The following is a 14,252-nucleotide window of genomic DNA, read 5'->3' on the forward strand; positions in this document are numbered from 1 at the left end:
AGGAAATCACCAAATCAATGCCCTTTACAGTAGCCCCCAAGAAGATAAAATACTTAGGAATAAATCTTACCAGAGATGTAAAAGACTTATACAAAGAAAACTACAGTACACTTCTGCAAGAAACCAAAAGAGACTTACTTAAGTGGAAGAACATACCTTGCTCGTGGATAGGAAGACTTAACATTACAAAAGTGTCTATTCTACCAAAAGCTATCTATACATTTAATGTAATTCCGATCCAAATCCCAAGGACATTCTTTAATGAGATGGAGAAACAAATCAGCAATTTCATATAGAAGGGAAAGAGGCCTCGGATAAATAAGGCATTATTGAAAAAGAAGAACAAAGTGGGAGGCCTTACTTTACCTGATTTTAGAACCTATTATACTGCCACAGTAGTCAAAACAGCCTGGTACTGGTACAACAACAGATACATGGACCAATGGAACAGAATTGAGAATTCAGACATAAATCCACCCACATATGAGCAGCTGATATTTGACCAAGGCCCCAAAACAGTTCAATGGGGAAAAGACAGTCTTTTTAACAAATAGTGCTGGCATAACTGGATATCCATCTGCAAAAAAAAATGAAACAAGACCCATACCTCCCTCCATGCACAAAAACTAACTCAAAATGGATCAAAGACCTAAATATAAAATCTAAAACTGTAAAGATCATGGAAGAAAAAATAGGGACAACGTTAGGAGCCCTAATACATGGCATAAACAGTATAGAAAACATTATAAAGAAAGTAGAAGAAAAACTAGATAACTGGGAGCTCCTAAAAATCAGACACTTAAGCTCATTCAAAGACTTCACCAAAAGAGTAAAAAGACTACCTACAGACTAGGAAAAAGTTTTTAGCTTTGACATTTCTGATCAGCGCCTGATCTCTAAAATCTACATGATACTGCAAAAACTCAACTACAAAAAGACAAATAACCCAATTAAAAAATGGGAAAAAGATAAGAATAGACACTTCACTAAAGAAGACATTCAGGTAGCCAGCAGATGAGGAAATGTTCACGGTCATTAGCCATTAGAGAAATGCAGATCAAAACTACAATGAGATTTCATCTCACTCCAACAAGGCTGGCATTAATCCAAAAAACAAAAAATAATAAATGTTGGAGAGGCTGTGGAGAGATTGGAACACTTCTACACTGCTGGTGGGAATGTCAAATGGTACAACCACTTTGGAAATCGATTTGGCACTTCCTTAAAAGGTTAGAAATAGAACTACCATACGATCCAGCAATCCCACTCCTTGGAACATATCCTAGAGAAATAAGAGCCTCTACAGGAACAGATATATGCACACCCATGTTTATTTCAGCAAAAAGCAAAAAGATGGAAGCAACCAAGGTGCCCATGAATGGATGAATGGATAAATAAATTATGGTATATTCACACGATGGAATACTATGCATCGATAAAGAACAGTGAGGAATCTGTGAAACATTTCATAACATGGAGGAACCTGGAAGGCATTATGCTGGGTGAAATTAGTCAGTTGCAAAAGGACAAATATTGTATAAGACCACTATTATAAGAACTTGAGAAATAGTTTAAACTGAGAAGAAAACATTCTTTTATGGTTACAAGAGGGGGGAGGGAGGGAGAGTGGGAGGGAGTATTCACTAATTAGATAGTAGATAAGAACTACTTTATGTGAAGGGAAAGACAGCACACAATACAGGCCAGGTCAACACAATTGGACTAAACCAAAAGCAAAGAAGTTTCCTGAATAAACTGAATGCTTCAAAGGCCAGCGTAGCAGGGGCAGGGGTCTGGGGACCATGGTTTCAGGGGACATCCTAGTCAATTGGCATAATAGAATCTACTAAGAAAACATTCTTCATCCCACTTTGAAGAGTGGCGTCTGGGGTCTTAAACGCTAGCAAGCAGCCATTTAAGATGCATCAATTGGTCTCAGCCCACCTGGATCAAAGGAGAATGAAGGACACCAAGGACACAAGGTGATTAGGAGCCCAAGAGACAGAAAGGGCCACATGAACCAGAGACTACAACATCCTGAGACCAGAAGAACTAGACAGCTGCAACCGATGACTGCCCTCACAGGGAACACAACAGAGAAGCCCTGAGGGAGGACCCCGGTGGTCATGGCCCCCAGACCTTCTGTTGGCCCAGGACAGGAAGCATTCCCAAAGCCAACTCTTCAGACATAGATTGGACTGGACAATGGGTTGGAGAGGGATGCTGGTGAGGAGTGAGCTTCTTGGATCAGATGGACACTTGAGACTATGTTGGCATCTCCTGCCTGGAGGGGAGATGACATGGTGGAGGGGGTTAGAAGCTGGCGAAAAGGACACGAAAAGAGAGAGTGGAGGAAGAGAGCAGGCTGTCTCATTAGGTGGAGAGTAACTGGGAGTGTGTAGCAAGGTGTATATGGGTTTTTGTGTGGGAGGCTGACTTGATTTGTAAACTTTCACTTAAAGCACAATAAAAATTATTAAAAAAAAAGAGATGGTGTTGCAATATTTTAAGAAAAGAACTAAAACCACTGGCGAGGTAGTCCTAGGCTATCTCTGCAATTATGAAGAACTAGTGTAGTCTTGACTCCAACTTCAGGAACATTCTAAACATGCCTCATTTGTCTCACACACACACACACACACACACACACACACAGTGCTTCCCCACCTATTTGGTTTCCAGTGACTAAAAGAGTGCTCACTATGGTTGCTGGGATATTTTTCCCAAGTTGCTAGCAACCATTTCACTAGTTTCGGTGCTGGGATTTTTGATGTTTGCACATGTGTGCCAATGACCATTACACCTCTAGTGCCTCCTAGACAACAGTGGTTTTAAGATGCCTTCTATCATAGGACAGAAGAATGTTAAAATGGGAGAAAACATGCACCTTGTGGTTGATGGTAACATTTATTGACTCCTTATTATGTGCCAGATATTGAATGATGAGCACTATATAGGTATGTTATTTCTATCTCCACTTCATAGATAAAGGGAAAATACTAACAACTTATCCAAATCACAGTTCTTAAAAGGTATGAAACTGAGATCGGAACCCTGGTATGTCTAGCCCTTGAGTATTACAATAGACAACCCCTGAGGAGAGACATTATTACAAGCAATTTATAGACAGCAAAGCAAAACTCAAGGCTATTGAGTGATTTTGCTTACTGTAAGTGGCAAAACTGGAATTACTGTTTAACATTCCTTCACTTGGTCTCTATAGATACGATCTAGATCTATCTACCACCTACATTTGTAATAGCTTCAGGTCCAGATTTTAAACATTCCCCAAACAGAGAAATTGAACTAGTTAAATATAATTAATGTTTCTCATTGGGATTTGTTGTAATGATAAAGCCAACATTGAAGAACTAGAAATATCTTTCTCACTGCTGTGGAAAAGACGACCTCAGTCAAAGCCTCACGGGCTTACTCCCCAGGATGGATCCATCCTCAGAGAGCCACGAACACAGAGTTCCCAGGTCCAAATCTTCTGTAAATATCTCCCAAGTCTCCCACAGTCACCTGTATTTGACTCACCTTCAGATTGGTCTCAACTTCTAGAAAGCTTTTTCCAGAATATCTGCTCCCTTTTTCTGGAGCAAGTGTAAAGACGGTAAGGAGGTGAAGAAGATCCAGAATGTCCTCCTAAGTGTTTTTGACAACTTCTGTTACTGTACAGTTCCATATCACCCATAATACCAGGAAATGAACACTTTATACTCTTTGCTTCATCTATATTACTCTGATTAGGTCCTTCCCACAAGAAAAAAAAATTACCCATTAAGAAAAGTCTAGCTAGAGGTGAATAAATATAGTTTTTCTACTTCTATTTCAGGCCCTACATAAACTTTCTGAGTTCAATCTTAAACCCAAATTGAAGCTTTTAATCTTGAATTCCACGTCCTTTCAATCCAAATCTCACTTTGTTATTCAAACAAAATAAGAGTGTAAAGATGGTTTATTCACTTATTGGGTATTTTGGACACCATATAGATTTAAAACACACACACACATATACACAGTTCAGTGAGTTAAGTGTAAATGAATCGGGAACATGTGAGTCAAATTTTCCTTAATATACACCTGGGCTTAAAAATTCAGAGGACTGTACTTGGAAAAGGCGCTCCTTGGAAACTCTATGGGGGCAGTTCTACTCTGTCCTATAAGGTCGCTATGAGTCGGAATTGACTCTAGGGCACTGGGTTACTGGGTGGGTACTTGGAAAAATCTTTTGCTGGTTGTGCAGAAATAAGAATATCTGGAAAGAAATTAGCAACGTTTGACAAATCGGAAGGACAGCCAGTTTCACCCATCTCTTGATGACCAAAGGCTGGATGCCACAGGGTAATGATTAGGGAAAGGCTAGAGTTTCATGACTGGGGACGATAGGAGAAGTAAAAAAGAATTTTTTATTCCTCTCTCTTCAGAGCTTGAACTCATATGTACACAACTATTTCATCCTGGTAAGAAAGGATAGAGACATACTCAAAAAATGTTCTGACTTGGCTTCTCGTGGTGTATTAAAAGCGTACCGTAGAGGAACGGACTTAAAGTTTAGAGGTTTAACCCCAGGGAGGGAAAATTATGGCTCTCTCCATTTATCCGTGAACCCTGAAGCTAGTTAAACGGCACTGTAAGTAATTACAGTGAACAGATGAGGGGGGTTTTACTCTTTTTTTTTTTTTTGACCGGCAGTTAAAGAAAATTTGCTTGTTTTATTTTTGGTTAAAAAATGATGAGGCAGCACCAACCCCAGCTTCACCCCAGAGCTGTTGATTTTTCCCCCTCCTTCCTAATTTGTTTCAGACTGTGAATTCAGAGTCCATTTTAGCGGGAAACATTTGCTGCCAAGACCTTCAGGGGTTTTATCTGCAGTTTATTTTGTTAACTACAAGTTTAAGATGTTGTGCATTTTTTTTTTCCAACCTTTGCAATAGGAAAGTTTACCTTTTGCTTTTAGGAAACACATTTAAAGCAAATGAAAGTGGAAGATAGGTTTAGAGTTGACCAAAGCTCAACAAAGAACTAAAATCAATGATGGTTACGGAGAGGGACGATAAAATATTGTCAATGAATTTGGAGCCTTAAAGGGTTAGAATACAGTCCCTACTCCACTGCCACCCTCCCCCCCGTAATTCAAATTTAACACTAATAAAACAGAGGAACTAAAGATAATTGGCTAGAATCAAGCATTACATATCAGGCATTTCATAAGCTGACCCAGTTCAGCAACTGCAATGCAATGCATTTTAACTTATGAGTTCAGAACAGAAAACAATGGTTCATGAGGTGGAAAGAATGTAGTACAATACCCCACTGCCCTGGCTGGCATTTATAAAGTTTTGGCAAAATTTCATAACAAATTTTAAAATAATGTGAAAGTGGCCTGTTTCCGGCTTCTACCATGTACCATGCCTGTCTTGAGGACGTTGAGGTCGGGGCAAGTGGCCAAGGGCTTTGCCTGGCAACAGGAATGGAACAGACAGACTGCTAATGATCCTCGTGTTTGTAAAGTGCATTTTATTTTATATTCTAAAGAACGTTCACGTATATTCTTCCATTCAATCCTCATGACAAGTCTAGTAGACCAGGCTGGTTTTATTTTACTAATCATGAAACCAAGAGTAAGAGAGATGAGTCACTCGATCAAGGCCAAATAGTTGATAAAGTTTACTATAGAGATTTAAACCCTCTTTTTTGACTCGTAGGCCAAAGCATCTTCCATTAAGAGTCAAATGTGGACTAACGCCACAAAATTCTCTTTTTCACCCTCTTTCTATTCCTTTCTTGAGGACTTCTACTGTCCTTCCCTATAACCAAACCCAGTGCCATCGAGTCGATTCTGACTCATAGTGACCATATAGGACAGAGTAGAACCTCCCCATAGAGTTTCCAAGGAGCGCCTGGCGGATTTGAACTGCTGACCCTTTGGTTAACAGCTGTAGCACTTAACCACTACACCACCAGGGTGTTGTTTCCCTTCCCTATAATCACACAAAATTCTGTGGAACCATAGGACCACACTGGTCATGTCACAACAAACACTCAGTGCAAGACTGACACATTTCATTCATAGAAATTATAGCTCTCAATTCACAGATCAGTATATATTTTTTTAATTCACCTAACTTAAAGGCTAATGTGAATAACTGAGGCTGAGGGAATCTTTTGCTGTTATCATGTGAACCCAAAGTAAGCTAGCCAATCTATAAAGTTTAGCCAAATAGATGCTTTCATCAATAATGTGCTTGTGTTACCTAGAACATACCCTGTGCCCTTTGGGTGAATGGCATTGCATCTGATGGAAGCCCCCGATACTGGAAAGAATAAAGGTTTTGTGGCAAGAAAAACCTGGGTTAAAATCTTGTTTCTGCCAGTTAATAGCTATGTGACTTTGAGCATGTACTTCAACATCACTGAACCATATCATCTTCATCTGTAAAACTGTTCTTTTAGTCCTTAGAGGATTCTGGTGAGGATTAAATTAGACAGCACCAATAATGCGGCCACAAAATATTATCCCCCTTGCTCAGTTCTGCTCCAGATTATGTTGACTTACTAGTGCTTGTGAAGCCATTCTTTTGCTCTGGTTTTCCAGAAGCATTCCTGGTCTTTAGCTGTGTCTATAACTATACTGTGACCATACTAATTAAGCTGTTATTTGCATTGAATAAAATAGCTCAGAATTGGATAGTGCAGTGCCACAGTTTTTTCATTGTTGTGGTAAGGATGGTGAAGAGGTAAATAAGTTGACCAAACACTACTACATTTTTTAAATATACTATTTCATTTACTCCTTTCAACAACCTAGAGTGGCGCATTATGCAACTGTCCAATTATACAGCAAATAGATCAACTGAGATAGTCAAACTGAGTAATTAGGACTGAAAATATTATTAACTGAGTTTGTAAATTAATCCTTCAGGTATTTATCTTAACCCACCACTTCCCTTTGTTCTCTGCAAATTATCAGCTCCAGATAATTCATTCAGTTAACTGGCACTAAGACCCAACCAGATAATTCCCATCTAAATTGTTCACACCGTCTTTCAATTTACACCAACATTAAGGCAAGGCTCCCATTCCCCTTTGCCTTTTTGGGTGGGACTTTATTTAAAACAGGGCAAACACATGCCTTATAATTGTGAGTGTGTATTTGTCTTGGTTTGTCCCATCTTGGGGTTGGAAGAGAGAGATACAACAAAGGTGTCTAATGTTTAAGGCATCACTAGTCTTGTGAGAGTAGGGTCCTGAGCCAAAGAATTCTCTGAAGGTTTGGGTAGAGGATTATTCAAAAATCTTTAAAAAAAAACAAAAGCTTTATGTGGGGACACACGTAAGGATGAAGGGGAATCCACCTAAAATATAAGCGGAATCTTCTATTTTACATGACTTTTTGAAGTTGAGGTTTCTTTCAAAGCTAAATATCATCGTCAATTCCCCAAAAGTAAAAAGCAGGGTAGAACTAAAATTATAGAAACTAAGAGTTCCCAATAGGCCCATCGTCATTATTTTATTCTCCTAATTAGCTGTTTAGGTATTATTTTCATTCTTCATATATACTAGGATTTAATATAAAAATAATAGATAGATAGATATGAATACTTCAGTGACCTCTGGAAACAATTGCTAAAAGATCAAAATACATTGATAAAAACAATGAAGATTTCATGTATATGGTATCCTTTAAGAACCGAGTAGAACTATAATAGGAGTTGGGAAGATGCAAGAAAAAACAAATCTTATACAAAACAAAACTATAATTTCATACAATCTTAAAATCATTATTCCATTTTAGAATCATAGGTGTTTAGGGCTTTAGACAACTTTCAAGATTCTGGTTTTGAGTATTTCCAGTTCAAATCTACTTTCTTGACTGAAATTATGACACTGAGGTACCATTTGGCTTCGATGTTCATTTAGCTTGGGGTAGAAGGTGATCCCTTCTAGAAGTATGCCAAATATATGAGGTTCTCCCAAAACACACCAGGTACGTATCACAAAGTGGTTGTAATTAGGCCAAAAATTTTAAAAAAGAATTGTACTTTCTCTTTTTCTCATGCTTATATTTTTCTTACACACAGTGAACCACCAAAGGGTAAGGGTGAAAACACTCCAGACCCACTCATTTTAACTTGTTGTAAATTGGATCAGTTCAACTAAATTTTCTTACATAAAAACAGATGGTATCATATTTTATCATTAAAAAAGGACTTTTCATTTGCTTTACTACTAAAAAAAAAAAAAAAAAACTAACCCCAATGACAGTATATTTTTCACAGACCTGTGGCCTGCTATAATCTGAGCTTGTTTCAGCTCCCTGATCTAATTTGTGGTTGAGCACAGCTTCTTATATGTCTGCAGATGTACAAAATGAAAAAGTCCTTTACAAATGGATTTTTTTTTTCTATTTACACAGTATGTGCGTTTAAGAAGAAGGAAAAATAGTTTATCCATGTTTGTAAGCAGGGTTCCAATTGTTCAGGTAATGGACTCACTGTTTTACTTGTTGGCATGTTTTTCTTTAACGCCAAAATTAATTATAGAGCATACTCAATGTGTACACTCTGCCTGTGTGTACACAAAGTGGACATCTGAAGAAATCACTTGAATATTTCAAGCAGAAAAAAAAAACGTTATTCTAAACATACAATTGATTAAGGAAAAGTGGAGAATTTTGTTTGAATTATTAAGAGAATTATGTGCTGTTAATTTCCTTTTTGTGTGGGTAGAATCATCTTTTAAATAATTCATGTTTCCTTATGATGAAGTTTTTTTTTTTTTTTTCCTTTGCTCATATGTACTGTAGAGATGATTATAGGATCTGAGCTTGCAACACAGTACCTTGGTAATATAAGACCCATTCAATGAATTTTATAGTACTCTAGTATTTTTATTCTTCCCTCTGTCCACAAGGTGTGCTTTCTCTCAGCCTGTGCCGCATTCTGTACCACCACACTGATAGAGTTTAAAGAACTTCAGGAGTCCTTGAGTGGTACAAATGATTAAAGCGCTTGGCTGTTGACCGAAAGGTTGGAGGCTCAAGTCCACCCAGTGGTGCCTGACAGGAAAGGCCTGGTGATCTACTTCGGAAAACTCAGCCATTGAAAACCCTACCGCACAGTTGTACTATGACACCCATGGGGTCACCAAAGTCAGAATAGACTCCATGGCAACTGGGTAAATAAATTCAGATTTTTGAATATTTGGTGTGTGTGTGTTTCTTTTTTTTCCCCCTTTGAGAGATGGAGAATTTAGCTTTTATTTCAAATATAGTTTTCTTAGAAGAGACTAGAAGCTGTTACTATCTGAAAATGTGAATTACATATGGGAAATGAAGCCAAACCAAGGTATCCATCTAGCATGAATCCCTTAACCAACCATCCAAACCAAACTCAAGGCCGTAGAGATTCTGACTCATAGTGACCCTATAGGACAGGGTAGAACTGCCTCATACTTCCAAGGCTGTAATCTCTACAGAAGCAGACTGCCATATCTTTCTCCCATCCAGCAACTGGTGGGTTCGAACCACTGACCTTCAGTCAGGAGCCAAGCGCTTTACCCACTTCACCACCAGGGATCTTAATCCCTTTACAACCAGTGCTAATTGGCAATTGTAGGTGGTCTTGGTAGAGAGACTAATAATTGAATGGGAAAGAAGTCACAATCCCCAAAGCAGGCCTGATAGTCCCCAGGGAGTTTCATAACAACAAGGAGGTACAAGGTTATTCAGCTAATTTCCCCAGTATACCTGCTGCTAAGGTAAAGAGGGGATTAGAGTTTGCCATTGGGGTGCCGTCTGTCACTAGCACCAATACTAGTCACAAGAAACTGAAGAAAACTATGTCAGGCCCATCTTGAAGCATCTTTCTGATTCACAGCCAATTCACAGTGTTCCATGAAGGGTGTGCAATAAAGAGTAATATGTTGGGGAAATTAAATCATGAATTGGAGCTGTTAATTACACACACATTGGTTTAAAGCTGAAGCAAATACTTCTATTTGCCCTTTGTTGCACATTTTGCATGCCTGCCTGTTCCTGTACTGCTGCTGCTCGGTCTGTTTCTCTCTAATCTACCACCCCTAAAACTTCCACTACCCAATTCCAAGAGCGAAGGCAAATGTAAAATGTAAATTGCGGCCTAGATTGCTGCTACTGGAGTGTGCAAGAGATGCCAGATCCTCTAACAGCTTAGATGTGCGGGGGATCAACTTCTCCGTCCTTGTAGGTTGACAAACTCTTCTCTTATCCTTCACTTTCCTCCTCAGTTTCCTCTCCAGCTTTGTTCGTTGGCCAATCATGTACATTTCCCATGCTAATTTACATGTGTTTTTCTTGGCATCAAAGAGATCTCCTCCTCACTTGAGACCTCCAAGCCAACTAACTCTGCATTGAAATTTTCTTTTACTTCCCCATTTAGCCTGAAGGCTAACTTAGCCAATTTTTTTTTTCCCAACAATAATAATCTATCTTACTATCTACACTATCCTCAAATTGTTAGGGTACAACTGATCATGCTAATATACTAACTAGCCTCCATTCCTGCCCACGAAGTGCTTTTACCACTGAACCCTAGAACTACTGTCAGGTCAAAGAATATGGAAAGCATGCGCTAAGGCTCAGATGGGCAGACCCTGTGTGCTTGGAGGGAGACAAGGAGGCCACTGCAGTGAATGATGGTGGAGGACACGGAGTGGCAGGAGATGAGTTGGAAAGAAAAATTATGCTCCAGTTATGATGTCTTTTACGTACTAAGAGTTTGGGTTTTATCCAGTAAGTAGCAGGAAGAAATCAGTGGACATCTTTAACAAGGGACATTATCCACTTCACTGTTTTAGAAGAAAAAACAAGATCTGGTGGTGATGTAGAGAATTAGCTGGTGGAGCGAGAAATGAATGAGAAGAAAGCTGTTGCAACAATTAGGGCAAGAAAGGATGAGACCGAGTTTACGGCAGCGGGAGCGTATACCTGCAGAGCAGGGGCCATATTTTGGCAACGTTTTGGAGGGGAAGTCAGTGAAACTTCCGGTTCCGCTAACGTGAAGTGGGAGAGAGGGGAGCGGTGAAAGTGGATACCTAGTGACCTCCTGCACCGAAGCAGAGCCGGTCGGAGAATCAAGTGCTACCAAAAGTTCTCCAAATTTTATTTTGGCTGTGGTTAATCTGAGATGCCTAAACCTGGTTTTGCGTAGTGGAATATGGCTTAAGAAAGAGATATCAATACCAGTTGCCATTGACTGATGGCAACGCTATGTGTGTCAGGGTAGAACAGTGCCCCAGTGGGTTTTTCAATGGCTGACTTTTCAGAAGCAGCTCAACAGGACAAAGAAAGAGGTAGGCGATGATTAAAGCCATAGAATCTAGAAAGAAATGGTAAGGTGCACAGAACTGGGGACAGACCACCAAAAATACCAGCATTTAAGGAACAGGTCGTGGGAAGATGTCAATGAGGAAATCTGAGCAGAACCTAATTGATGAGAAAACCGACTCAAGATTCTTGCTTCAGTATGCAAAGAGTGAACTTCCCAGCTGAGAACTGGAGTGCAAATGAGCTCCAAATTGGATTTTGGCTACCTGTTATGCATGTGGAAGCTGGGCCATTAAAGGAGAGCAAAGAGGAAAAAACAAAACAAAACAAAACAAAACACCAGTAGGCCCAGTACAATACTGGGGACTGGGGGCGGATTATCCAATAGGCAAGGTAAGCACAGTGCTTACTTTGCTTACAAGATCATCTGTAATGAACAATTTCACCATGTAATACCCATGTGAAATTGCTCAGTACAGATTAGTGAGTAAACACAAATAAACCCGTGCTCACCTTGCTTACTGGGTCATCTGCCCTTGTCCAGGATTGTAAATTTGAAAAGAGACTTTAACGCTGTAGGAAGGTGCTATGGGGTCGGGAGAGAGACAGATGCCAGCCATACCTAGGAGCAGAATCTTTGATGCGATGAAAAAATGTGTAAATTGTTCTCTACAGATGATCTGGTAAGCAAGGTAAGCACTGTACTTACTTTGCCTATTGGATATCCCACCCCTGCTGGGGACTGCTGTTTAGCAGGAGTCCTTGGGTGGTTCAAACAGCTAACTTGGTTGCCTCCCAACCCAAAGGTTGGATGCTTAAGTTCACCCAGCAGCATCTAAGAAGAAAGACTTGGTGACCTGCTTCCAGAACATCAGCCATTGAAAACCCTCTGGAGCACCGTTCCATTCCGCCACACGTGCGGTCACCGTGAGTAGGAACCAACTCAGCAGTTGGTTTTTACTGTTTAGCCATCTCCTCTAACACCCTCTGAACTACGGTGGTTTAGGGCCAGTTGCTGGTTTGTGGGCTGCAAATAAGTGTGTAGACTACACCGCTAAACTGCAAAGAAGGCATCACAGTGTCTGACAGTTTTCCTCTCTGAAAGCTTCCAAAACCCAAACCATGTCTTGGGAGCAGCATCTAAAAGCTCTCATTTAATAGGGATTCTTTGCTCTGTATAAATGTTGATGTTTTTAAATAAGCCAAATAAAACAGGAATTTCCCAGATTCTTCCTATTATTTATTCCACAAAAACGCACTCAGCAATGAATGGAAGCAAAAATGTTCTCAGCTTAGATAATCATTATATTGGTTTCGTGTTTCATTTAACAAACATCGACCTGACCTAAGCTTTTTTTTTTTTTTTTTCCTTTTTTCTCCTGCTGTCTATTTCTACTTTTAAGTATTTTTTATTGTTTGGGAATGCTGGTGTCTATTTAGTGTGGCTGATGAACATCTAGTCAGAAAATCATTACTTAAGCCTGTACTGAAAATTATTATATCTATGCTGGGTTGTTCTGCTCTAAAACGAATGCTGTATTTATCTAGCTGTTCATTTTAGGGACATGAAAAGCACATTTTAAAAACCCCCAAATTAGTCCTGGGAACAGATGAATAAATATGAAAACAATTTATCCCTTTAAAAGCCTAATAAAATATGTTTTCATTATGCTAACTGACCCTGATAAATTCAATAGCCATCAGTTAAATATATCTATCATCATTGAGAAATGTATCCAAATGGTTGCTAATATTCTGATCCTCAATGAGCCTTGGTTGTTTGATGGTCATTAATTGTGACATCCGTGATGTAATAACTTTATGGGGCTTTCATTTTTAAAAGGAATGGTAAAATATCCTTTCACTTCAAAATGGAGAAGCTTTGAAATCCTACTTCAAGCCATTTTCCAAATTTTTATTTAAACTCATTGGGTGTCTCTTGTTCAGTTCTTGCAGTTCCTTTCCACAGCCAGTTTAATTATCTCTTACTGTTACAGAGTTTTTGGTAGCTGTTTTGTTTTCTAAATAAGAAGACCAGGTATCAGCTAGCCTTTTGCATGGTAGGGACTTCAGTTGTTGTTCTGGGCTATCACTATTAGTGATAGCAATCAGATTTTTCTGGAGTCCCTAGATGCCGCAAACGGTTAAGCACTTGACTACTAATTGAAGAGTAGGTGGTTCGAACCTACCCAGAAGCACCTCAGAAGAAAGGCCTGGCAAAAGTTCAGAACACAGAACACTGGACTTTCCTTGTCCTCTCTAGTTCAGGAGCACTGACTTAGAGTAAACGAGGGAAAAGGGGAAACTCTCTGTGCCTGACAACCCGGGAAGTTCACCTCCAAAACTGAGCTCACCAGTCAGTACCCTGATAAATCTATTATCTAAGGTTGTTATTCTTGTTAGTTGCTATTGAGTACATTCCGACTCATGGTGACCCCAAGTGTGCAGAGTACAACTGTGCTTCGTAGGGTTTTCATGGCTGTGACCTCGTGGAAGCAGGTCACCAGGCTTATCTTCCAAAGCACCTCTAGGTGGGTTCAGACTGCCAACCTTTTGGCTGGTAGTCGATGGCTTAACTGCTGCACCACTCCTATAATCTAAGGTAGAGGAAGCTGTGTGATAGACAGCCCAGGGGAGCCACCCTGACTCAGCTAAGCTGACAGGCCACTCGCTGATGTTATGGCGACTCTCCCCAGTTAGCAGATATTTAAGAATACTAAATCATGACTGATATGCAGACAACCCAAGAGCCATTCCAGCCATTTCTTGTTCTTTATTGTGTAGCCTGTCACATGGCTTTATCTTTCTCCCCTCCCCCACCAGGCATTGCCTCTCCAGTCTCTAAAACCAGGAACACGTGTTCTTGTTTGCACATCTGGCCTGGGTAAGCCTGGCTCCAATTGAAAAACCTACATGTTGGTCCAATTCCATTATTGGACAA

This window comes from Elephas maximus, chromosome 13, assembly GCF_024166365.1.
Source record: "Elephas maximus indicus isolate mEleMax1 chromosome 13, mEleMax1 primary haplotype, whole genome shotgun sequence".
NCBI classification, from domain to species: domain Eukaryota; kingdom Metazoa; phylum Chordata; class Mammalia; order Proboscidea; family Elephantidae; genus Elephas; species Elephas maximus.